Raw genomic sequence first — 15,913 nt, forward strand, 5'->3', positions numbered from 1 at the left:
CGCAACTTTTTACTCTGATGTTATATTCCTATATAAGCTATTTTACGTGTTACTCTGCTTTGCAAGGAGAGAATAATACATCAGAAATATTATTCTATTACATCTCCCTCAGTCAGGAGAGGCTAAACTATGTTGCAGTAACAAAATATCAAAAATCTTCATGGTTTAGCACAACTAATTGTATTTTTCATATTCATGATACATGCCCAACACACGTTAGTGGTGAGTGTGGGTCTACACTTTCACTGTATGCAGTTTTATAATATTATGCCATCTTTTCCTATGCTATTGCACACAAATGGCTTCAGATTCTTTGTGGCATGGAAGGAGACAGCTGAACAATCAAGTACTGACAATTAAATGTCTTGTCCTAGAAGCAGAAGGCCTCTTCTTTTCATACATTCTATTGGCATAATTAGACACTTAATCATTCATAGCTTCAAAGGGTTAGGCAAGTTCAATTTTCTTATGTGCTCTTAAGGGAAGAAGAATTAGAAATATTAGGGATATATCATCACAGCACTGTTTATAATAGCCAGGACATGGAAGTAACCTAGATGCCAATCAGCAGATGAATGGATAAGGAAGCTGTGGTTCATATACACCATGGAATATTACTCAGCCATTAAAAAGAATTCATTTGAATCAGTTCTAACGAGATGGATGAAACTGGAGCCCATTATACAGAGTGAAGTAAGCCAGAAAGATAAAGAACATTACAGCATACTAACACATATATATGGGATTTAGAAAGACGGTAATGATAACCCTATATGCAAAACAGAAAAAGAGACACAGATGTACAGAACAGACTTTTGGGCTCTGTGGGAGAAGGCGAGGGTGGGATGTTTCGAGAGAACAGCATCAAAACATGTATATTATCTAAGGTGAAACAGATCACCAGCCCAGGTTGGATGCATGAGACAAGTGCTCAAGCCTGGTGCACTGGGAAGACCCAGAGGAAGTGGGTAGAGAGGGAGGTGGGAGGGGGGATCGGGATGGGGAATACGTGTAAAACCATGGCTGATTCATGTCAATGTATGACAAAACCCACTACAATATTGTAAAGTAATTAGCCTCCAACTAATAAAAATAAATGAAAAAAAAAGAAAAAAAATAGGAATATGCAGATTTCATATTATGACACAATAGAATGGTATCAGTACACAAGTCCTACAGAGTGACACTAAAAGAGACATCCACGCTTCTGTACTCTTTCAAAGCAAGGCTTTCTTGTCCCACAATTCCATCATTGATAGCATCTAACAATGTTCATAGACTTGTTAGAAAAACAGAATTCTTCCACTTATATAATCATTTAAGTTATCATAAACAGCATAAAGACAAAATTGTTCATTGGGAACAGCATGTGTATTGGGTAAAGGGACAGGGATTTGAAATGTGGATATGCATTGTTTTTGGTTTGTTTAGTTGATAAGTTGTGTCTGATTCTTTGTGACCCCATAGACTGTAGCCTGCCAGGCTCATCTGTCCATGGGATTTCCCAGGCAAGAATACTGGAGGCGGTTGCCATTTCCATCTCCAGGAAATCTTACTGACCCAGGGATCAAACTTGTGTCTCCTGCATTGCAAGTGGATTCCTTATCACTGAGCCACCTGGGAAGCTTGGATATGCATTATAACTACAGGCAAAATACCTCAACTCTCCAAGATCTACCATTTTTATATTTATAATAAAGACAATATATAACTTTCATAATTCTTTTCTGAAAATAAAACGAGATAAATAAAATCACTGAGCACAATATCTTGGAACTGGTAAAGCATTTTCTTCATTGTTTCTTTTTGTAGTTTCCATATCCAATCTAGTCAGATACATTGGGTTTAGAGATAATTTTGTATCCTTCACCTTCACTTATATAATAGGTTCATTTCATCTTCCTTGAACAGTTGATTGAAAATATCATTAAATGGGACTTCCCTGGTAGTCTAGTGACTAAGACTCTGTGCTCCCAATGCAGGGGGCCCAGGTTCGATCCCTGGTCAGGGAACTAGATCCTGTATGATCTGAACAAGCCAAATAAATAAATTAAATATTAAGAAAAAAGAAAATACAATTAAATAAGCATAGTTAGAACCTCTGGAAAAACAATCCTACTATTTATCCACATTCCACCTTCCTCTAGCTCCCATGAATATAGTTCATAGGAAAGGAGGACAGATTGTTGTCTCTGTGATATTAAGTTTCTGATTCAAAAGTACTTACACATGCTTTATCTGACTTATTGCTGTGTGTCTTCTATGGAACTGGGGAGACTCAGACTGAGAAGATGCACAGCGGTGCCTTCCCAGCTCTAAAGAGTCCCTAACCTCAACCACCATGCACACTTTACCCATACTCTTCCACAAGTAAGAGAGAATACAGTATATTTTTCTTTCATTGTGGCTTGTGTGTTGTTTTCATTTAATTGCAGTTTTCCCAGAACCCATAAATTAGAGTCAATACTTTACTCACTTTAAATACTTTAATTAATGCTGGGCTGGATGAAGCACAAGCTGGAATCAAGATTGCCAGGAGAAATAGCAATAGCCTCAGATATGCAGATGACACCACCCTTATGGCAGAAAGTGAAGAAGAACTAAAGAGATTCTTGATTAAAGTGAAAGAACAGGGTGAAAAAGTTGGCTTAAAACTCAACATTCAGAAAACTAAGATCATGGCATCCAGTCCCATCACTTCATGGCAAATAGATGGGGAAACAGTGGAAACAGTGACAGATTTTATTTTGGGGGACTTCAAAATCACTGCAGATGCTTACTGCAGCCATGAAAGTAAAAGACGTTTGCTCCTTGAAAGAAAAGCTATGACCAACCGAGACAGCATATTAAAAAGCAGAGACATTACTTTACCAACAAAGGTCTGTCTAGTCAAAGCTACGGTTTTTCCAGTAGTCATGTATGGATGTGAGAGTTAGACTATAAAGCAAGCTGAGCACCAAAGAACTGACGCGTTTGAACTGTGGTGTTGGAGAAGACTCTTGAGAGTCCCTTGGACTGCAAGGAGATCTAATCCATCAATCCTAAAGGAAATCAGTCCTGAATATTCATTGGAAGGTTATTGATTGGAAGAATATTCATTGGAATAATCATTGGAAGGATTGATGCTAAAGTTGAGACCCCAATCCATTGGCCACCTGATGTGAAGAACTGACTCATTTGAAAAGACCCTGATGCTGAGAAAGATTGAAGGTGGGAGGAGAAGGGGATGACAGAGGATGAGATGGTTGGATGGCATCACCGATGCAATGGACATGAGTCTGAATAGGCTCCAGGAGTTGGTGATGGGCAGGGAAGCCTGGCATGCTGAAGTCCATGGGGTTGCAAAGAGTCGGACATGACTGAGCGACTGAAATGAACTGAAACTGAACTTTACTAATTACAGTGCTAGGTCAGCCACCCAACTTTTCAATAATCAGGCTATTACCCAATCAGTTATTTTTGTCTTTTTGAATGAAATCATCAGAGGCAACATCTATATTTCTATTGTGAAAGGATATCTGCTTTGAGGGAAATTAATTATATTGCTTCCTATAGCTCTTTCAAGTTTTTGTTCCACTGCAGCAATCCATGAGTGACTATGAATAAAGTGACAAGCATCTTCTCAAGACCAAAGAATGATGCTGGCAAATGATGCTGCTTGACTCTGATACAGATGCTCTTGCTTAGCATTCGATTAGTGTGTTGGGAATAAGTTAGACATCTGTGCTATGGTTTGATTTAGTTAAAAATGAAAGTGAAGTCACTCAGTCATGTCTGACTCTTTGTGACCCCATGGACTGTAGCCACCAGGCTCCTCCATCCATGGAATTTTCCAGGCAAGAGTACCAGAGTGGGCTGTCATTTCCTTCTCCAGGGGATCTTCCTGACCCAGGGATGGAACCCAGGTCCCCTGCATTGCAGGCAGACACTTTACCATCTGAGCCACCTGGAAAGCCCTGATTTAGTTACCGTGTAGTTATGTATCTCAACTTATCAGAGAAGCACTTAAAATAAGTCTTGTTCCTATTTCCAAACATTGAATTAGAATCAAGAATAAAGGACCAAGTCATTTACCACTGACTGTCAATTATATACATCAATTGATGAGTCAATGATAGTGATTCATCATTCTTGAAAGGAAAGTCACTTCTATGTTCTTTGGAAAAGGAATAATAAACTTAAATTATTATGGTATGAAAATACCGTAACTGTAAAAATGCCGTCATCTTCCTTCCTTTAGAAATAATTTATTCAAATAATATGTCACAAACTGAAAGATATATAGAGCATTAAAATATGATCAACCCTTAAAAATCAAATCAAATTTGTATTAGTATTGTGTGCCAAATAGCAATTTCAATTTTATAAGTGCAATTGTAAGTACTAATAACTGTGAACACAGATCAAAATCCAGCTTCATTTTCACAAATGCTTTTCCTGCTTATTTTTTAAAGAGATAAAAAAATAACCCATCTTTATTCCAATGAAGCTGGTTTTAAATGAAATTAAAGCTGAAGAGTTGATTAATAAGAAGTATCAACTAATCCCTCTAAATCCTTAAGCAGATTATCTGAAAAATAGATTGATTTCTGATGGCCACAGTGTACCATGAATATATTGGATTTTTAATATTTTTAAAAAAATGTTACTCTGCTTTTAAAAATAAATAATATTATAAAACCAAAACAACTCCCATTGATATTTGCTTAAACTATGGTAATCTAAATTTAATTTGAATAAATTACATGTTGTAATAAAGTATACAGTCATATGTTACAAATATAGAACTTTGAATTTGACTTCTCTAGAGTACTTTCTAGAGTTCGTCTCTTTTACAGAGTTGTATTAGGCAGGCTTATCTAGAGAAACAGAATTTATCTATCTATCTATCTATATCTATATCTACACATATATATAGAGAGATTTTAAAAAACTGGCTCACACAATTAAGAAAGCTGAAAAGCCTGACATTAATACCTTCAGGCTGGGGACCTAGAGAAGAGCTGATGTTGCAAACTCAAGGCCAAAGGCAGTCTGTAAACAGAATACCCTTTTTCTCTGGGGATGTCATCAACACTAATTTCTGTTCCCATCATATTGGTCACTCAGCAGTTCCAGATCTAAACCAGTCCTAGTGAATAGGAGTCCAGGCCCACAATGCCTCTATCCCAGCATCTCAGCTAGTATGTTTGTGCACAGAGATGCATCTCTCTTTGGAAGAGAAAGAGGCTAACTGAGGTCAGCTGGGTGATAATGTTGTGCTCTTGCTTTTTACTGTCTTTCTGGTGGTGGATGTTCTCTGGTGGGTGTTAACATACATTATAAAAATAATATACTCTGTGCTCAATCTTATAAGTCCATCTGCATGCTTGCTTTCTGAAAAGTGAAAGTTGCTCAGTCATATCCAACTCTTTGCAACCCCAAGGACTATACAGTCCATGGAATTCTTCCAGCCGTAATACTGGAGTGGGTAGCTGCTCCCTTCTCCAGGTAATCTTCCCAACCAAGCAATCAAACCCGGGTCAGGTCTTCCACATTGCAGACAGATTCTTTACCAGCTGAGCCACGAGGGAAGCCCAAGAGCACTGGTGTGGGTAGCCTATTCCTTTTCTGTGGGATCTTCATTATCCAGGAATTGAACTGGAGCCTCCTGCGTTGCAGGCAAATTCCTTACCAGCTGAGCTACCAGGGAAACCCTGAGCTAAGATCTCCTTATTCATGATCTTCCAAACATTTTCTTTCTAGGCCCATTACCAAAGAGGTTATCCATTTGCTACTACCTATGAGTCCAAGTACATTCTTGTCTCAGTCCACTATATTTTCACACACATTGGATGACAATTACACCACCCAGAGATCTTCCAACTGTTTTTTTTTTTTCTCCCCCCCTCTCCTCTCTGCTGTCTTTCATGACTATTCATTAGTGGGAATATACTAGAAGAGTCAATATTTATCTCACACTCATATACTGAGCCAACCTTTGTAAGTAATAATTCACTTCTATTTCCTCTTCTATTAGGCGGGTGATCAGAAACTCTGGCCTTCAAGAGAGGATCTTGTTGCAATACTACAGAATACACTAAAAAGAATACATGCCATTGTTTTGACCACCAAGTCAAAGGATGACATAAATACCTCAGCTTGAGTACTTAAACAGGCCTCATGAAATAATTTATATTTTCATTTGATCTTGATAAATGAACAGGGGCCAATAGCAGAAGAGGTAAAGGGATATATGTAGAGTCAATGTGATTAACATTTGCAATGCATGGAGGCATTAAGGGATATTGCATATTTCAGTAACAGTAAAACTCCCACGCTCTTCCACACATTTAGACAATGTCATGCTTCCATGCTTTTCTACTTGTCTAGAATTTTTTTAACGTAAACTCATGCATTTATTGTTCAGTCACTAAGTTGTGTCCGACTCTTTGCAACCTCATGGACTGTAGCCTATGATGCTCCTCCGTCCATGGGATTTACCAGGCAAGAGTACTGGAGTGGGTTGCCATTTCCTTCTCCAGAGGATCTTCCTGACCCAGGGATCGAACTCCGGTCTCCTGCATTGTAGGCAGATGCTTTACCATCTGAGCCATGAGGGAAGTCCCCAGTTTATTTTTAACCACTAGTTCAAGTTATTTCTTCATACTTAATGTTTTCCCTGAACATATGTTCTAGCCTAATTTATGTTTCTACAGTTTTATTAAGGTATAACTGATGTACAAGAAAAAAAACTGTGTATACTTAACATCTACAATTAATGGGTTTGGACATGCACATATGCACATGATACCTTCACCACAATGAAAATAAACATATTCATCACCTTCAAAAATTTCCTCTGTGTGCATGTATATGTGTGTTAGGAACATTTAACATGGATCTGTCTTTTGACATTTTTTAAGTTAATGATACCATGTTTTTAACTGTAGGCACCATATTGTACAGTAGGTCTCGAAGACTTATTCATTGTGTCCTAGTCTAATTTAAATGCCTATTTCTCATGTTTCAATGCTTGCTTGAGATTTCCTCTGCTAAGTTCTAACGTTCACTTAAATGAACTGTCTATCTCTACGGGAATACCATGATCTCATTAAGAATGGAGAGTTTTCTTATTTGTCTGTGTCTTCTCAGTGTCTTGCACAGCAACCTGCCCATAGTACATGCCAGAGTATTTTTGATGATTGAATAAACACATGTAGCTTCCTTGGCAGGAATACAGACAGACACTACGTGAGGGAACTGAATATAAATATAAATATAAATCTTACCTTCTGTTATCTAGCTTTGGGACTAAACATATTGGCAATGAGGAGTCATTAGAAGTTTTAAAAGAGGGAGAGCAGAGCAAATGCTGAGTTAAAACAAGAAACCTGATAAATTTGCTTTGAAACTCTTAACTGATACTCTGTTGACTGCTTTGACCTGCATCTGAGTTTTACTTCCAATTCTCATTTAAAAAAAATATTAGTTTTTGAATCATCACAAAGATATTGAGATACCTGTAAAGCATATAAATTTTATCAAAAGCACAATTATACATAAATGTAAACAGTACATGTGAACTACTCTCTCTTGCCTAATATTCATTTTGAGATATTTGGACATTTCTGTTTACTTCACCTTTAACAGAATCACATGCATGGTCATTTTTATTTCATAGATGAGATGGCCACAGACTCAATGGAATACCTTTGAACAACTCAGGTGTTAGTGGTACTGACCCTGTATGCAGCCAAAGTTCACATATAACTTTAAAGCCAGCCTTTCATATCTATAGTACTTCATTTGTGGATTCAGCCATTCATGGATTGTGTATTACTGTGGTATGTATTTATTAAAAAAAAAAAAACAGCAGCTCAAACCCATGTTGCTCAAGGGTTAATTGCATTTTGTCTGAACCTAGCATTACTGAGCCATTCTAGAAGCTCTTATTATAATCATGAATTGAATTTTGATTATTCATGTGTTTCATAGTTCAAATGTGGAAAACTCAGAGCATTCATTACATGTGTTTAAATTTCGTCCTTGGCAACTTTCTTTGCATTTTCCCATTTGAAATATGCACTTTCCTTGCTAGGCTTCTCATATTAATTTTAGCTATTAGCTGTTCACACTTAGGATTCTGGTTGATTAAAGCTGTGACATTTCACTCTTCTTATTTCCACCATGTTTTCTATTCATCTTAATTGCCCGAGACTTTTATTTAAATCTGATGTATATGTGATCCTTCTGCGAACATATTTTTAGCATGATGCCGATTTTATACTTGTCATATATTTGAGCCTTTCATTAAAAGGCAAATCTCTTAAATATTTAAAAATACTTGACTAATTAAAAGCCAAAAGTACATACAATCCTTATTCAGTACTCTGCAGTTTTGTAAAGTTGTTTATCATAGGAATTTCTGGGTTTTTATAAATAAAAGGTATTGCAAAAGTTTCCAGCTTCAGTCATTGTCTATCCATTACCTCTCATTGTCTATAAATTATCATAAATTAATGTGCAATGTCCATATATCCCTGTGTGCACACAAGTTCTTTAGAAGAGTAATCATGTGATAACCATTCTTAGATTAGCCAAACCTTGGGCAAACATAAGTAAGCATAATTTAGATAAAATTAAGGCAAGAGAGAAGTGGAAAGATGGTGAAATAAGAGTCTAAATAGAAGGGGATGAATTGACAGTAAAATGAATGAGAAACACGACTTTGTCTGCAGCTTTATAGTTGATGTTAAATTTGTGCATCAGATAATTATTATGCATTCCCTACGACTACGCTAAAACCTTTGTGTGGATTACAACAAACTGGAATATTCTTAATGAATATTCTTAACAAGATGGGAATAACAGAGCACATTACCTGCCTCCTGAGAAACCTGTATGCAGGACAAGAAGCAACAGCTGGAACTGGACGTGGAACAACCAACGGGTTCAAAATTAGGAAAGAAAGGAGTATGTCAAGGCTGTATATTGTTACCCTGCTTATTTAACTTATATGCAGAGTACATCATGCAAAATGCCAGACTGGATGAATCACAAGCTGGAATCAAGATTGTTGGGAGAAATATCAAGAACCTCAGATATGTAGATGATACCACTTTAATGGCAGAAAGTGGAGGGAAACTAAAGAGCCTCTTGATGCAGGTGAAAGAGGACAGTGAAAAAACTGGCTTAAAACACAACATTCAAAAAACGAAGATCACGGCATCCTGTCCAATCACTTCATGGCAAATAGATGGGGAAAATGTGAAAATAGTGTCAGATTTCACTTTCTTGGGCTTCAAAATCACTGTGGATGGTGACTGCAGCCACAAAATTAAAAGATGCTTGCTCCTTGGAAGAAGAGCTATGACTAACCTAGACAGTGTGTTAAAAATTGGAGACATAACTTTGCTGACAAAGTTCCATATAGTCAAAGATAAGGTTTTTCCAGGGGTCATGTGTGGATGTGAGAGGTGGATCATAAACAAGTCTGAGCACTGAAGAACTGATACTTTCAAACTGTAGTGCTGGAAAAGACTCTTGAGAGTCCCTTGGACAGCAAGGAGATCAAACTAGTCACTCCTAAAGGAAATCAACCCTGAAAATTCATTGGAACGACTGATGCTGAAGCTGAAGCTCCGATACTTTGGCCACCTGATGAGAACTGACTTATTAGAAAAGACCATGATGCTGGGAAAGATTGAGGGCAAGAGGAGAAGGGTGTGACAGAATATGAAATGGTTGGATGGTATCACTGACTCAGTGGGCATGAGTTTGAGAAAACTCAGGGAGATAGTGAAGGACAGAGAGGCCTGGAGTCCTTCAGTTCATGGGGGTTACAAAGAGTGGAACATGACTTAGTGACTGAACAACAACAAATGTTCCCATAATATAAAGCAACAGAGGGACACAAAGTAAATAAAATGGAAACTGTCCACAATATATTCATAATCCATTGAGAGAGAAAACATTCTGAAAGTTATCAAGATGAGCTAGTTTTGTTACAAATTGTGTAAGAAAATAACAATGAACACATGGTTGAGTGAGACTGGTTTTCCTTTTCAGCCCCTAAATCATAAGATTTTATAATCCTCCAAAATGCAGTAGAGTATACACAGGTTGAAAGCTGGAAATCTGTGGATTAAAATCTCACTCCTGTCACTTTTAAAAATGTGAATTAGGTATATAACTTAATCTGTTGGAGTCTATTTCCTCAGTCATTAAAATGGGCATAAGCATTGAACCTTGTCAAGAGGACTATGGTTAGCCTAGTGTCCTGTATGTGGTAAATGCTTAGTGAATTGAGTCTATGGTCATTTAAAATAAGAGGCAAATGAGACTTCTGGCCCATGTTCTGTTGCATTTTACTTTAAGAGGTCAACCTCAATCTTTCACTTCTATTGCAAAGCCATCTGTATATCTTCCTGTTGAACAAATGCCTCCGTTATCCATCACACTCTCATCATTTGTGGCCAGGTGTGTATTTGGACTCTCTCTTTATTTCAGCAGTGAATTCTTAGAAATATCCTCAGTGTCCATCTGGCATTAATCCTAGGAAATGACAGATATTTAGAACAAATTACACAAGATTGAAAGGGCCATTTGTTCCGCTATTAAAACAATGAAAGGACACTTTTGTTGGGGGAAAAAACACCAATGTTCAGAGAAGAAAAAAATCTGTAAAAGATCAACATCTCTTCCTTTTGTCCTGAGGGAATAAAAATAGCAGCTTCATGTCATAAATATTTGAAGATGCTTTGAGATGTGTTTAAGTTAGAAATATAAACAACATCTGAAATTGTATTTTCTCATCTAATTTATCTTTTTAATTCTTCTTATTTAAAATCCTTCTTCTACCAGTTGTTGAAACAAAGAATACAGGATTTGCTTCAATTTAAATATATTATAGATTCCTAATTCCCCTCATAGCCTCAACAATAGAGTTCACTAAGATAATATGCTAAATTTAAGGGGAAAATTGCTCAAAAATTTTGTGACAAGCTGAGTCAAAAATCTGATTTTGGTAGGTAGGGTAGTCATCTACTCTTATTAAAGAATTAGCTCTGAGGCCAAAATTAAAAAAAAAAAAAAAGATACTTCATCCTTTCACCTTCCCTCTCTCTACCTATAACTCAGAGGGCAAGTAAGGTTTATTTAAGGTCATTTCAGAGTATGAAACTAGGGCATATCATACAAATTAGTGTTTTCTTAATGCAAATTCTAGGATATTCCTATCCATAGGAAGAATGTTGCGTGAAACTGGGCTTTGATCATTGTCTGATTTCTGCTTCTTGACTCTTTCAGTTTCTCAACATCAGATACATGGAGATATATCAGAGACGAGAGAGAGATTATAATCCTTAATCATTCTTCTGGAATCTCTCCCCACATCAGGAAGAATTGGACGGAGTTGGGCTAGAGAACAGACAGGCAAGATGCAGATATGTTTAGAATCAACCCTTCCCTTGGACCCAGGTGTATTTCCGTGTCTTAGTTCTCTCCCTTCCTGTGGAAAGAAATACCCAGAAGAACCAATTGCACAGAGAATCCTAAGGTAGAAGACTGAGATGAGTTTACCCTGGACTCAAGCTGGGGCCTTAATTTACTTTAATTACCCTCTGTTATTTCATATTGAAAGTATGTCCGCGTGTTCCATCTCTTTCTATTAAAGGCTATGTAATGAACTGTGCTTGTCCACTGGGCATAGAACCAGGTCAGGCAGGTGGCAGGTACCTAGTAAATGTTTGTTGAACATTTGAACACATGCGTGCTTCCATCCATGCGTGGATGGATAAACCAATGGTGGCATTTAAAAGACAACAAAGTACGCATTAATAAGTAATGCTCATGCACAAACTACATTGGTCCTTGCATTTAAATAGGTGTTTCAGGGGAGAAATCATATTGAAACAATTATAATTTTCAACCATTTCCCACTTGCATTATTATTATCTGTACTACTACTACTACAACTTCTGCTACTAGTTATCCTTAGAACTGAAAGGTACCAGGTACCAGATATTATTAGTTTATAGTAAAGGCAGAAACTGCCTCTATGACTGCATCCCTATTTGAAATGTTTCAGTTCAGTTCAGTCGCTCAGTCATGTCCGACTCATTGTGACCCCATGAACTGCAGCACACAAGGCCTCCCTGTCCATCACCAACTCCCGGAGTTCACGCAAACCAATGTCCATCAAGTCATGTCCATCAAGTGATGCCATCCAACCATCTCATCCTCTGTCGTCCCCTTCTCCTCCCACCTTCAATCTTTCCCAGCATCAGGGTCTTTTCCAATGAGTCACTCTTCACATCAGGTGGCCAAAGTATTGGAGTTTCAGCTTCAACATCAGTCCTATCAATGAACACCCAGGACTGATCTCCTTTAGGATGGACTCGTTGGATCTCCTTGCAGTCCAAGAGACTCTCAAGAGTCTTCTCCAACACCACAGTTCAAAAGCATCAATTCTTCAGCGCTCAGCTTTATTCACAGTCCAACTCTCACGTCCATACATGACTACTGGAAAAACCATAGCCTTGACTAGACAGATCTTTGTTGGCAAAGTATGTCTCTGCCTTTTAATATGCTGTCTAGGTTGGTCATAACTTTCCTACCGAGGAGTAAGCGTCTTTTAATTTCATTGCTGCAGTCACCATCTGCAGTGATTTTGGAGCCCAGAAAAATAAAGTCAGCCACTGTTTCCCCATCTATCTGCCATGAAGTGATGAGACCAGATGCCATCATCTTAGTTTCTGAATGTTGAGCTTTAAGTCAACTTTTACACAGAAACAAAGTTCTAAGATTATGGAAGTATATTCATTTATAATGTTGAAATTCTCTCTTTTGCCAGAAGTGCTGAGATTTGGCCTCTGGAATACCATTTTGTTAATGACAACTGTTATCAGCAATTGTTAAATGTATAATACTCAGAAGCATTGGAGGATAAAATTTCAAAGTCGATGTCTAAACACACAGAAAAATTATTATCTCATTGCTGGTCAGGTATTGTTAATTATTTGTATTTTTCCCTGGGACAGCAAATAAAATTCTGGTACAAGTAACAAGTATAATTTGGTAACACTCCTGTGTTTTCCTTGTAGTTTCTTTCTTTCTTTTTTATTTTAATCTGTTGAACAGTAAGGCTATTGCCATAATGAACAAGGTAGCAATACCAGACCACCTGACCTGCCTCCTGAGAAATCTGTATGCAGGTCAAGAAGCAACAGTTAGAACTGGACATGGAACAACAGACTGGTTCCAAATTGGGAAAGGAGTAAGTCAAAGCTGTATATTGTCACTCTGCTCATTTAACTTATATGCAGAGTACATCATGAGAAATTCTGCACTGGATGAAGCACAAGCTGGAATCAAGATTGCCAGGAGAAATAGCAATAACCTCAGATATGCAATAACCTCACCCTTATGGCAGAAAGCAAAGAAGAACTAAAGACGCGTCTTCATGAAAGTGAAAGAGGAGAGTGAAAAAGTTCGCTTAAAATTCAATATTCAGAAAACTAAGATCATGGCATCTGCTTCCATCACTCCATGGCAGATAGATGGGGAAACAGTGGAAACGGTGGCAGACTTTATTTTAGGGGGCTGCAAAATCACTGCAGAGGGTGACTGCAGCCATGAAATTAAAAGATGCTTCCTCCTTGGAAGAAAAGTTATGAACAACCTAGACAGCATATATATTGTTTAACAGAAAATGACCATTTTATTATGCTGAAATGAATGGCAAGTGACATGACATGAATCCAAAATGCTTTTCATCTTCAAGAAGATAATCTTTTTTTTTAATTGGAAGCTAATTACTTTACAATATTGTGGTGGGTTTTGCTATACATTCACATGAATCACCCATGGGTGTACATGTGTTCCCCATCCTGACCCTCTCTCCCATCTCCCTCCCCATCCCATCCTTCAGGGTCATCCCAGTGCCAGCCCTGAGCACCCTGTCTCATGCATTGAACCTGGACTGGCGACCTAATTCACATATGATAATATACATGTTTCAATGCTATTCTCTCAAATCACCCCACCCTCGCCTTCTCCCACAGAGTCCAACAGTCTGTGTTTTACATCTGTGTCTCTTTTGCCATCTCAGAGACATTACTTTGCCAACAAAGGTCCGTCTAGTCAAAGCTATGGTTTTCCCAGTAGTCATGTATGGGTGTGAGAGTTGGACTATAAAAAAAGCTGAGCACCGAAGAACTGATGCTTTTGAACTGTGGTGTTGGAGAAGGCTCTTGAGAGTCTCTTGGACTGCAAGGAGATCCAACCAGTCCATCTTAAAGGAAATCAGTCCTGAATATTCATTTGAAGGACTGATGCCAAACCTGAAACTACAATACTTTGGCCACCTTATGCGAAGAACTGACTCATTGGAAAAGATCCTGATGCTGGGAAAGATTGAAGGTGGGAGAAGAAGGGGACGACAGAGGATGAGATGGTTAAATGGCATCACTGTCTCAATGGACATGAGTTTGAGACTCTAGGAATTGGTGATGGACAGGGAGGCCTGGCGTACTGCAGGCCATGGATCGAAAAGATTTGGACATGACTGAGCCACTGAACTCAACTGAACAAGGTAGCAAGAGGCTTCTAGGCCTTGGATCCCTGATGTCAGACTTTCCCTTGGACAAGTGCAAGATATTATGTCTGAAGCGGTCCTATTCATTCAGAGGTAGGAGTAGAAGGGGTCATAAGCAACTCCAAAGTCCTTGTATCTCACTCAACTAACTAGAGTAGACGTTTTTAGTGATTGTAAATGTGGTAGTACTCTGCAAAGGCAAGTTCATGTTATTTATAATTAAAGGATTCAAATATGATCCTTTTACTACCATCTGTTGACATCATGTTTTCCTGAAACCTTGTTTTTTCCTTTATAATGTTAGTTGATAACACATTTTATCGTATAACATGTCTGTAGGAAACAGGTAAAATAATATATTTAGCACTATCAATACTCAGAGAGATTGAAATCCCATTCTCCATATGCCATAGTTAACAAGTTCCCTTGTATCTGTTACTCTACAGCCTTATTTTAATGCTTAATAGGAAAAAAAAAAAGAGAGACCATGTATCTGGTTGGAAAGCAGCAGGGAAATGCAGCCAATATTTTCCTTCTTTTATCTGTAGCCTGCTACCAGAAGCAGCTCTCCCCACTCAGCAAATTTTTATTTTTTAATTCATTTAGAATTTTATATTGGTATTTATCTTCCTATGTCTAAACAATACATGCAACCTATTATCTCCCACCTAGTCAAATTTGTTTCTCTTTTATTTCAGATGTGATTGAGTTCTTTCACACTTCTGCCCTTTCTCCCTTCCACCAAATAAATTGCATCTCACTTTCTAGATACATATTTCATTGTTATTTCTGTATCTATAGAAATAGTGTCCATTAGTGAGCCAGGAAATAAATTATGACTTACTTGTCTGTTTTGAACAACTGTTTTTTGTTTTGATTATTAATAACTGTTTCATTTTTAAAACCATTTTTCTGTGAAAATCCAAATTTTCTATATTTCCCAGGGCTCTTTAAAAAAGTTTTTTAGTATAACTCATTAAGCAGTCAAAAAAACAGACAATTTATTTGTGTCTTGTTTTTCTTTCTTCTTTTCCCTGAAGATCTCCATTGAGATTCCCATAGTCCCCTGTCCCAGCCTACATAGATTGCTTCCTAGACCTACTATAGAGGTGCATTTTGGAATTTTCCCTCCCTTTTCTTCAACAATGTTTTTCTCATCAGACATTCCCCTTGTATTTATTTTTCCTTGGTATATTTCCCAACTTTAGAAGCACTGATTCTTCAATAAGTTCTTGAAAATCATGCATGACATGGGAAAGGAATGTGTTGTAAACTCAAAATGAAGTTGAGTGAAAAGCTATGCCCCTGGGAGGGATACAGAGGAAGCATAAATAA

General features: G+C 37.6%; 1 non-coding gene across 1 annotated transcript; it reads left to right on the forward strand.

Moving 5' to 3' along the window:
• Positions 1-1,939: 1,939 nt before the first annotated feature.
• Positions 1,940-2,012, forward strand: TRNAG-CCC. The gene has a single exon. It is a non-coding gene; the product is annotated as a tRNA-Gly (tRNA).
• Positions 2,013-15,913: the final 13,901 nt, after the last annotated feature.

Source organism: Cervus elaphus, chromosome 4 (assembly GCF_910594005.1).
Source record: "Cervus elaphus chromosome 4, mCerEla1.1, whole genome shotgun sequence".
Lineage (NCBI taxonomy): Eukaryota > Metazoa > Chordata > Mammalia > Artiodactyla > Cervidae > Cervus > Cervus elaphus.